The sequence below is a fragment of the Taeniopygia guttata genome, chromosome 3 (assembly GCF_048771995.1).
Source record: "Taeniopygia guttata chromosome 3, bTaeGut7.mat, whole genome shotgun sequence".
Classification (NCBI taxonomy): domain Eukaryota; kingdom Metazoa; phylum Chordata; class Aves; order Passeriformes; family Estrildidae; genus Taeniopygia; species Taeniopygia guttata.
In genome coordinates, this window is record NC_133027.1 from 69,382,084 (window position 1) to 69,393,798 (window position 11,715).

Here is an 11,715-nt window from a genome sequence, read left to right on the forward strand (position 1 = left end):
CATCATACATACATACATACATACATACATATATATATATATATATATATATATATATATATATATATATACTTACATATACATATAAACATGCAGATGGCTATAAAGATATTTTCTAATATCTAATTGGTCCTTTTATTCAACTTTTTGAAATAATTTGAAATAACTTGAAATAATTTTGAAATAATATCAAGTGCTTGTGCATAGTGAAGCCATCACTGTTGAGCTGAGAGGTGGCTCATAAGCTTTCTGAGGATATCAGCAGGATTTGGATGGAAAAGCTAGTGGGCACATGAAATGCCTTGTCCTTGGTTTGCAGCAGATGTGTCCTGCTGGTTTCAGCCAAACACCTGGTGAAGCCTGCACTGGTGCCAGAGGGGCAGGCGCAGAGGTGCAAGGAGATGCGAGGGGTTCCCTGTCCTCAGCCATGCCCACTTTGGGCTGAACCTCTTCACTGACTGTGTCACTGGGTGCTGGATCCTCCTTGACTACAAAACTGCCTGATCAGAAGTTGGTCAGCTCTCTGCTCATAATAGATTACTTCAATTTCAAAACAGTTGAAGGCTCATAGCAAAATACACAGCTGCACACATGCACCAAGTCTTCCACAACTCATTCAGTTGTACCTCTACTCAGTTACTACCAGAGCACATCCACCACAGTCATGGCAAGAACAACAGCCAGGTCACTTCTGCCTTGAGAATAATCTGAGGGGATTTTGTGTTTTGTTGTGGTTTTGTTTTTTTTGGGTTTTTTTTGTTTTGTTTTGTTTTGTTTTTGGGGTTTTTGTTGGTTTTTTGTTGGTTGGTTGGTTGGTTTTTTTATAAAAGCTTATTCATTATAATCCACATGTTGTTACAGGAACAAAAACCTTTGACCTTCACTTGAAGCATCTTTCTTTAATGGAATTGACATCCATTCCCAAGATATGTTTGCCTTGTGTATTGACCCTGCAACTCCAGCTTCTATTTTATTTTCATGCTTCATCTCCACGGTGATCTATGAGATTCCTACATAAGAATGTCAGAATTTCAAATTATCCTGATTATGCTTTAAAGACATTAGGGATAAAATAGAAAAACTATTTATGTAAGTGTTATACACACACAAACACACATGACATTGTTAGTGTAAAGACATGAAGGGTTATAAAACCACCCTGCACGGCTGGCATGAGTAATCCAGTTCAGTGCTGAAATCAAAAGGTGAAATAATTGAACTGAAGTAGAAGAAAGATAAGTAAGTATTTGCAAGGATATGGATGGATATGATTGTCTACAATTTTTTATTTTTTTTATATTTTGATTTTATATAAAATATATCAAGCTTTTCCAACTTTTTTTCTTGTTGTTTGGAATTATATGGTTAATATATATTTGGTAAAAAAATTCTATTTTACAGTTAGGAAAAGAAAATTTCCATAATTATGCTAAATAAATCTAATATAGCATTTTAAAATTAAGTAGTTAGTATATACACAACTTGCACTGTGCATAATGTAATTTATGATTAACTGAAACCCATGAACTTAAAAGAAAAAAAGACACAGGATAAAAATCTACTGGGCAGAGGATGAGAAAACCAGATGATTCTAAAATCTGTTGCATTTATATTGGAAGATATCCAGATTTCCAGTAAATATCTGAGCTCTTGTGCTTCCTATCTATAGATTTTTGCCTTATAAACACCCTTCATTCCTTCTCTGCTTCTTAACAGATACAGATTTTATATATATATTCTTTAGGCTAACTACTAAAAAAATAAAATAAATTAAAGAAATAGCAAATTAATTTCCTTTCAGTGGAAATAAAGGAGAGAGAATGAGCAATGATCTTCATGAATAATCTTCCTGAGGCATCTGTATTTCTACCAAGAGAAGCTGAGAAATGGGAATTCATAAGCAGAACATCCTGGTGGAAATTTAACATTCCTATTCTTCCTATTTAATTATTATTTTTCCTACTGTGAATTCTCAGGATATTTATTTGTGCATGTGCTTCCCAGATGGTTGTCACACCACTCAGATTTTATAGACACTTCTGTACAGACTAATGGGTGTTTGGTGTGAAAGACTTTATACCCAAACCTTGTAATCCAAATATGTGTGGTGTAGCAGTGACGGGGCAGAACTTCAGAGCAGAACAGGACAGAACAGTGACTTCAGAACCCTTCAGAACTTCAGGGCAGAGCAGTGACTTCAGCAGAACCAGGGCCAGGGCCAGCAGTGTGCCAGACAAGGTGACATTTCAGAGGACATGAAATGTGCATTGTTTCAGCTATTCATTCATGTCACAGCACAAGTCACCTTGTCTTACCTATGAGTCTGTAGGTGTCCATGTTAAATTTAATTTACTTTGTCATCTATTACCATTTGACACTTATGCAGAGAGGGTGAATTTTGTGTCCTATGTTCAGCATTTTCTCTTATAAATCTTGTGTGTAAGCATCACCTTTTGAGTGGTCTTTCTGAGAAAAGAGCAACCACAAAAATCTCCTCTATAGTCTTTAATATCTTCAAGATTATGAAATCTTTACATTTTTAATAGGCTTTTAACTTTATTTTGTGTAAAGTGGAAGAGATTACTTTTGTTCAGAAATTCTCTGCTCATTTCATACCTTTTTCCACTCAGTGTTCAGTAAGTCAGTCAGAGCCTCTGCTTTAAAACAAGATCTGCCTTCAGAAACACTAACCCACCAGGTCATTAGCAATTCAGTCACTCTTTCTGGTACACACATTAAAAAACCCTCAGGGCATTTCAATATTATCTCAGACAAAAAAAATCAAACAAACCAACCAAAAAACAAACCCAACTTCACAGTCTTTCTTTCCAAATTTCATATATTCCTACCTAACAATACCAGGAGAATCAAAAATAGTTCACCTTTCTGCAGAAGAAAAAAGAGTAGTAAGATTTATCCTATGCATGGAATCGATTTTGTATCTATTCCAAAATATATATGTGGCAGATATTTCTTCAGAATAGCTGTTATTTTCCAGATATTCTGAAGTCCTAACTAAAATCCAATAGAGTAGTAGAACTGAAGAAAAGTGCCCAGATCTATTAGGATTTTAATATAACTTAAGGAAAGATATCAAGTTCCTTGTGTTAGAGCATAACAGTTTCTAGCGCAAGTACTTTAATAATGTGCTTTTTTATACAGTGTGATCCTATTACTCAAATACTTCAAAGTTTCTTACGAAAATAATTTTTACATGCATAAGGAATGCCAGAACATACTTAGTCTAACCATGGACAAAACAAAGAACTTTTCCTTCAGGCAATACATGATAATTCATACTCTACATATAAGTGTGTGTTATGAAACTCTATGACAGGTCCCTTTATAATATTTTAAAGTTGAATTCTGAACATTGATAATCTGTGTATGACATAAAAGCAGGAGGTATCCTTCCAACCATTGGTATTGGAAAGGGAGTCCTGGTAGCATCCTGAGGAAAAAACTTTTTCTCTGAGGTGCATTTTCCTTGCAAAAATGTGAAGACCAAGGCTAGGTTTAAGCATGAGAATACATACAGCTTTGTCAGCAACCCCATCACCAGGTTCATGTTCTGCTCTAATTCTCATTGGCTGTATTTCTCAAGCTTGAGGACCATGTTAGAGGTCACCTTGGTCAGGGCAGCTTTACCTCCACCTAGCTTTTCCAGGGTAAATCAGAAGGTGAAGAGCAGAGCTACTTCTCCTTGCCAGGGAAGTGGTAACCATCACATAGCATCTCCCACCCCATAAAGACATGACACTTACTTTTTAATTCTTACATTACCAAAGAACTGCAATTACTCAAGATGGCTAGGTACATCCACAAATTTATATTCCCACATTATTCAGTCTTAAAAAAAAAGTAATTCTTTCCCTTATTTTTTCTGTACTTTCCATTCCACCAGAAGTTGCATGCTTTTTTGCTTTTATTTATTAAGAGATTTTTTCTGGTTTTTGGGGTTTTTTTTGTTTGGTTTTTTTTTTTTCCATTTATAGAAATACTGCAGAAATATCTAGTTACATTATAGTCATGAGACACAGATTTTGATTAGTAGAATACTAACCTGAATAAAACAAAATCTTGCTTTATCTTCTCTATTCAGGGCAACATAGAATAATCAGAAGTTATAATTTGCATTAATGCATATTGTAACACGGTGTTATCATCCATAAAGGCTTCTGAAAAGTGGTTTGGTCATCTGCCTCCCCCCTGCCTTCAGCTCTGCTAGACTGGCTTACAAGAACTTACTTTTCTAAATAGGTCTTTTTTTCCCCTCAACAAGACAACCATTACTCTTTTACAAAAAACACTCAGAAGGGGGCTGCTGGAATTTCTCCATCAGCAGACCCAATGAAAGAGCACAGCCTAAAAAGTTCATCATACTGAGTGCAGTGCCTGGAGACACACTGAGAAAACCCACTGGGGTAATAGTAATCACAATAGGAGGTACTACAGTTTTGTAATAGAAAGAAAGGACCTATAAACAGCATGGTTAAACCATGAAGCAGAACACTTTTTTTTTTTGCCTATTCCATGTTTAATATCCAATTAGACTTGGGTCTAGTGTGGGATTATTCTCCCTTTTCTTCTTCTGGATAAAAGATGCAGTAATTTTTCTGAAATAATTAAGACTAGTCATCACTGCAGCACCAAGGGTGTGATCAATGTCCCACAGTGCCCTCTATCCCACATGGAGAACATATCAACATCTGAAGAAAATGAAATATTTCTTCATCCTTAATACATGCTTTTTGCTTTTATAATGGTCTAGTCTATGGTAGTGTAAGCTTCTGGAAGTCCTACAAATACTTAATAGTTTGTGAGAAAATTCATTTTTAAGAGAATCTATCCTCTCTATTTCATTTTTAATAGAATCTATCCTCTATGTTTTCATATTTTTTATGTAAAAAATATTCTCACAGTCCTCATCTATAAAGAAGTATCTGATATCAAAATCTCTGAACCTGGCTAACGAGGAAATATTGGTACAAAGTCTAAACATGCTGTCTTCCCATGATATCACTGACATATTGGATCTTTCATTTTTTTTTTATTGTGTAGGAAACTGTGTTATTGAACAGGTTTCCTTTTCCATGAGATTTCTGGTGGTATCAGCTGACTTCTAGTATCAATGTTCTTGTGACACAGCCCTTGGCCCCTTTCTCTGAGAACTCAGAACTTAGTTTTCTTGCTGTTATTTCTCTCATGTCATCATCACTGAATTTTTTTCTACCTCATGTAGACCACTGCCTCCTATAAGTTTCTAAAATCACTCTGATCAACTCATTGGTTGTATATTGGATTTTTTTGTGGTTTTGTTTGTTTGTTTGTTTGTTTGTTTGTTTGTTTTTTTGCAGGTGGAGTAGCAGGAAGTGGTGTTGTCTTGCTGTTTCAAGAAGTTTTATTTATTGAAAATAAAACTTATATTGAAATGAGAGTTGTTTTTGTATACATACTCTTTTATGTCACATTCACCCATCTTTTGCAAGGTTTTCAAACAAATGCCAAGTCCTAGGGGACAGATTTATTTTTATTACTATTTTATACCTGAGGATTCTCTAATGTTGTCTCTCCTTAAGACTATGGCAGTACTCACAAAAGTCAACATGATTATTTCTAAATAACTTATATAGAATATTTCAGAATAACTTGTGACTATTTTTTCAGTACTTGATTTTCATTGCATCTCAACGCCTGCCATACTGCCTTTGACTCATGCAAAGAAATAAAAGATTATAAAATGAAATTTATATTCTTTAGACTATCCTTGTTAATATGATACCAGATTTTTAAAATTTTCCATGTTTTTGCTCACTAAAACAAAGAATTCTTCTGTCTCTTAATATATGATGTTATTTATTCCTGGAACGAGATTCTTAAACAGTTGCTATAGTTCTTTTCATTGTGGTAGATAAAACAATCCCAAAATGCAAATGATATTCAAACCATGTTCTCTGCAATGTTTTCTGAATACTCCTGGGTGAAAGGCTGTTGTGTGAGTAAGTCTGTCATCATTACCTGTCTCCAAAGTATGGATGCAGAAGCTGTTCTTAGCCAGCAGTCTGATTATGCCAAATACCAAAATAGTTGACAAATTGAAATGAGATTTGCTACTGGCCTTCTATCAATCAGACGATGAGAATTGCATCCTTTGAGCAAACAATGTTGTAGGCAATTTGCATGGAAATTAGATATTTTAAAAGCACTTTAAGCTGTTTTACTATTCATAAGAAAGTATTGTACAAAAGGAATGATAGAAAAGCATTGTCCCTGCATGAGAATATTGTAAGTGTGGTGTTTCAGAGAGATATCATGCAGAAACAAGTGATGATTTCCTGATGGGCAAAGATACCAAAGGATGTATGAGGAAAACTGTATGACTAGGCAAACTAGATATAAGATTAAAATTATTTACCTATTATACCAGAGACATGACAGACTAAATTAATAGTGTAATATTAATGTAAAAGCATGTAATTTGAACAACTAATATTGTTATGCAGACAGCAAACTAAAGAGACAGATATTTGTGTACTCTCTGTCAGGATGGGTGTGCTAAAACATGTTCCAGATTACTAAATGAAATGTCAATGATCATAGCATTATCTTTGAATATTCAGTGACAATAAAGAAAATTGAAGAGTGGCGCTGTATTTATAAAGGATAGAAAAGTAGGAATTCGTGACTTAAAGATATAATCAGATTAATTTTGACCTCTGTACAGATATTGAAACAGGTAAATTCTGAAAATGTAGAAGGAAAGCAATTAAATGAGTAATGTTCAATCTGGAACAGAAAACATGCAAATAACATCTGGTAAATCTCAGAAGAAATCTGTGGAAATTATGTTTAGGATGGAAGAATTGCAGCATGGATCCAGTGACAGGACAAACCTTCCTGGCAGAGTAAGTAGCCCTGTACCAGAATAGAAGGATGTGCAAGTGAGAATCTCCAGAGGGTAATATTTCATTAACAAGCAGGATGAAAGAATAGAGATTTTACTAATTGCCTTTGTAGATGCATCCAAGCTGGAAGTGGCTGCTGAAAGATGATCTCAAATTCAAAATGAGTTTGTCAAACTGGAGACAAAAAGAAAACAAAATTCAACCAGTAGAAGATCCTGCGCTTCTGTAGAAATAGATGCTCATGCAGGATTGGGAATACCTAGCCAAACAGCAACAAACATCCTGAGTGTGATAGCAAATTATACTTAAACATGAACCAACAATATTATATGCTGCAATATTGTGTTACAGCAATAAGCAGATCCCATAGAGGGATATATACACAGGACAACATCTATAGGACAGTCAATTATCCTTTCCTTATACAGCTTTGGAATATCTCAGCTGAAGCACCTTCTCTAGATTCATCACTTTGAGACAGACACAAGACAGATGGGAAAGCATCAATCTGGATTGATAATGGTCATCAGAAGATGGAAAGCAGTCAACATGAGTCTATGAAGTCTGATGGCATGAAGAAAGGACACAGGATCTGCAGTTCGACTAATATCTGTAGGAAAGCAAGAACAGACTTTTAAACTTCTAAGATGTACCAGCAAACATGAAGCATGGGCAAATGCTGAAAGGATTTCCTGGGGGAGGTCCAGGACTTCTTTATCAGTAGATTTTTAGCACCAGTTTTCAGCCTTTCTCAGGTGTCTGATTCCAGTTTGATCATAAACTGGCTTGCATATTTCTGCTGCCCTTCATGTGTTAATTCTTATTACACAGAATATATTATAGGTATTTATAGAATTATAGGTATTTATAACTATTTGAGTAATTAATTCTCAATAATTCTTTCAATAATTTCATTAACAGAAAAGCAAATCTCAGAATTTATCAGTGTACCTGACAAGTACAGGAAGATCACTTGAATACCATAGTGTTGGGAGTCAGGACTTCATCTACACCTTGGATACTAAGTACTAAAACTTGGCTATGGTGAAAATAGAATTAAATTTCATTGAATGAATTAGTTCTATCTTCTTCTGGATTTTATTTATTCATTCTTTACCCATGTAGATAATACAAAAGCAGAAAAAAATTAAGTATTGAAGAAGGTTTTCGAATTACTCCTTGACCTCTTGCACAGGTCTCAGTTTACTGGGAGCCAAGTAGGGCAGTCAAGTGATATGAGACATCTAAGTCTTTGCTGTAATTGTTTTCATAACACTGGTCTGGTGACCAATAGGAATATGACCAATTGATGCTTCCTCTAGTCTGAGGTCATACTGGTACATACCATGGTTAGGTATAATGCTGCAATGAAATGCCATATATTGTCCAGTTGTGAAGTGTGTTTGGAATAAACCCTGAGAACTCTGATACTTTAACAAGAGATCTAACATATCCTTTGGCAGTTAAGAGAATGTCAGTTTTAGAAAATCAACCAAACATATAAGAACATGTACTATAGGATAAGGTTTAGGCAGTAGAAAATGATACAGTTCCATACCATATAAATGCATAATTTATATTATAATAATGCATATTTCATTAAAGCAGTTTGACAGAATTCTTCATCGCCTTAAAGGTCATAGTCAGATAGCTGATGCAGTGAGAATCTGATTCAAAGCCAAATAATGCAAAGAAATATAGCAGAAAATTATGCATAAAGGTGACTCATGCATCATGAGACACAAGGAGAAGGAGTTAAGCAAGAAAATAAAACTGGAGAAAATCAAAGGAATTCAAAGAAGGGAAAATTAAAATTTTCTGAATGCATTGAACAGGTAAAATATCTTCAAGATTAATTTTCTCAGAATGAATAATAGTAAACATTGTTAAATGTAACTAGGGAATTTTAGTGTAAAAGTTATCCTATATCAAAACTTATTTAGGAAAGCAAAGCACTGCATATCTTCCTATGGCAACAACCTGTAGCTATTTCTGCATTCTGTCTTGATTTTCAGCTGAGATTTCAGTCTGTAGATCCCCCTAACTGGCATTTACCTCAGAAAATCTTTCGTTTTGAATGTAGAACATTTAGAACTATGGATCTGCATGTCCCTTAACTGTACTTAAAACATTTCAAAATAGACAGAGTTTTGTAAAAACAAAAAAAAAACTATATTCAGTACTATCCATTCAGGATTTTTTTCTGGTTATTTCAGGAACAATTTTCACTTACATTTTCTGTTGATCATTGAAAGCTTTGGTATCCTTAACCTTTGCCGAGGTTGAAGGTGATGACAATGTAACATCACTGAACTCTCCATGGCATTTGATGGCACTATACCCATATAATTTATCTCCTGTCTGCCTGACAAATAATTGAAGCTTTATATCACGCTTCAGAGTCATGTGCCAGATGTAGAAATAATTGACAGTCAAGCCTCTAAGTGAATTAAGTGGGTGCATTCCATAAGCCCATATGGATCAAAAATAAAAATACACTAACTGAGAAAACTGATGAATGGTTTAAAATAGCAGGAGGGGGAAAGATTAAATCTGCATTCTATCACATATTGCACAGTAACTTATGTTGAGACTTGTTTCTCAAAAAATGTCAGGACACTTTCATTTTATCTGACTTTTTCTCTGATATTTTGGCAGAAGTTCTGGAAGAAATTACATCAAGTGAATCTAATTGAAAATACCATCATAACATTGACATTTCGAGCTCATCTGATGGCCTAGTAGTTGCAATACTTTGGAAAAACCATCTATGTTGAGGATTCAAATTTTATTACCACAACACTAAAATACTGATCAGACTAATAATTCCTCAGCTGTTCAGCAAAGATGGTTGCATGCACTCATTAAATCTTCAGATACAGATGATTTTAGATCACTTAGTGGTGAAAAATTAAGCAACTCCCCTTTCTTAACCCCCAAACCACCCCCACAGGTTGCCTGAGTATATAAAAACAGGAGCAAAAGACAGAGTTTTAGGTTTGCCTTTAATCAAAAAAGTAATTGATTCTTTTGCAGAAAAGGGTAGTAAGTATCTCATTTGCTGTCTTCCCCGTTGTTTTCTATATCCTCAAGTTGGATGTTAACTTGTCAGTAGGACAGATATTCCTGATGACAGAGATGCTGCCAAAGGAACTAGGTTCTGCTCCTAGTGGCTAATTAATTTTGGAGACTTCCTGCCTTCTTCTGCTCATTTTTCCAATTTCCCTTGTCACAGATCTCAATATCTTTAGTTGCTACACTTGAGAAACTACAGAGCATAGAAATATTTTTAGGTGATTTTTCTTAATGCCTGAAGATTTCAAGAAGGGGGAGGGGAGGGGGAGGGGAAGGGGAAATATATGCTTCCTGTTTTGCTTTGATTTCAATTCAAGCATGATTAATTCTTACTGTCAAATTGAAGGCAGTTTTCAAAAGATAAATTTTGTGAGTCACTGGATTAATTCCATTAACTTCACTTTGCATTAACTAGATAGTTGATGTCAAAATGTTAAAATAATATTGCTTCACTATGCAAGCTTGATGAAATGCTTCAATTAAAAGTCTCTGAGCCCCTCAAAACAGCCAGAAAATAAGGAAAACTAGAGTAGATCTCTCTAGAAATGTGTCATATTCAAATTAAGAAATAGAGGAGGTAACATTTAAAATTAATGACTCCTTTTGCATCTCACTTTTGAATGCAATTTATTCTAATGGAGACAGAAAAGAATCAGAGGAGAATGTCTGGATTTTTCAGTGGTGTATAAAACAGTTGAGAGGTCTCCTGATAGTATCACATGTTTTCCAATAGCTTCTGATTTTCACATCTAGATTCTCTTGATCTTTTGGGAATCACTGTTTTATTCTTTGTTAAAGTTCTTTTCAGCTTCAAGATTGAAGAGAACAAGTCTAGATACATGAGTAGGTTCAAATGCATCTCTGAATATGGCTACAATAAATGCACCTACTTTAATTTTTTTTCTTTAAATTCCCCAAATCCAAGAACTCTCAGACTCTTTGAATATTTGGAGTTGACAACAATTTTGGTATTACTGTGATCTTGTTTCTACATCCTAGTGTTTTGTCATATTTTAAAATTCTAAATACAGGAAGAATGCATCCTGAAAAATGTAGGTTAATTTCTTGTCTATTCCATTTTTTGAGAGGCTGCTGATCTCATCATACTTTAATTAATGTTTGCTCTTTATTTTAATGTGATCGGAAGGGCTCCGGAAGGAATAGATAAATAATCAGGATGGACAGTTTGCTGAGCATCTGCCAATAATTTGATTGCTAACAAGAAATAAAGTAGCACTCAAGAGAATGTGCTTCCAAAGATATTTGAATTAAATTCATGTTTTTCAGGTTCTAACTGGGGAAGATAAAGTTTGTTTTCCCTACAAATGTTCTTAGAAGATTTCTAATTTTCATATGTTTTTTCCTTAAATTCATTGTAGATAAAAGGAGAGTTTTTTGCATATAGAGTCTGTGATCCTAAAGCTATCTGGTGTAGGCAGAGATGAGCTGCTGCTGGTGGGGTGACAGCATCAAGTCAGGTTTTGATTGCTGCTCTGGTACCACTTCTTTCTCCTCACAGTTACAGATGTTCAGGATTTTTTATACTCCCTTTCCTCCTTTGTGTTTCCTCCACAGTTATTTCTGTGCATGGCATTTGTAAGCTCTGTGAACACTCACATTGCCTCAGGCAATTGCTATCCAGGCATCTTTGCCAAGGCTGGGCTTTGTAAGCACGCTCAAAATGGTCTTATTTTAAGAGAAAACATGAGAACAGACCCAGTGATACATATATTCC

General features: G+C 34.8%; 1 long non-coding RNA gene across 1 annotated transcript in view; it reads right to left on the bottom strand.

The window, feature by feature from the left end:
* Window positions 1–9,513, bottom strand: part of LOC140683734 (uncharacterized) — a 40,703-nt gene extending 31,190 nt beyond the window's left edge. Inside the window, exon 1 of the long non-coding RNA XR_012055111.1 lies at window positions 9,139–9,513. This is a non-coding gene — a long non-coding RNA (uncharacterized lncRNA). The remainder of the gene's footprint in view (window positions 1–9,138) is intronic.
* Window positions 9,514–11,715: the final 2,202 nt, after the last annotated feature.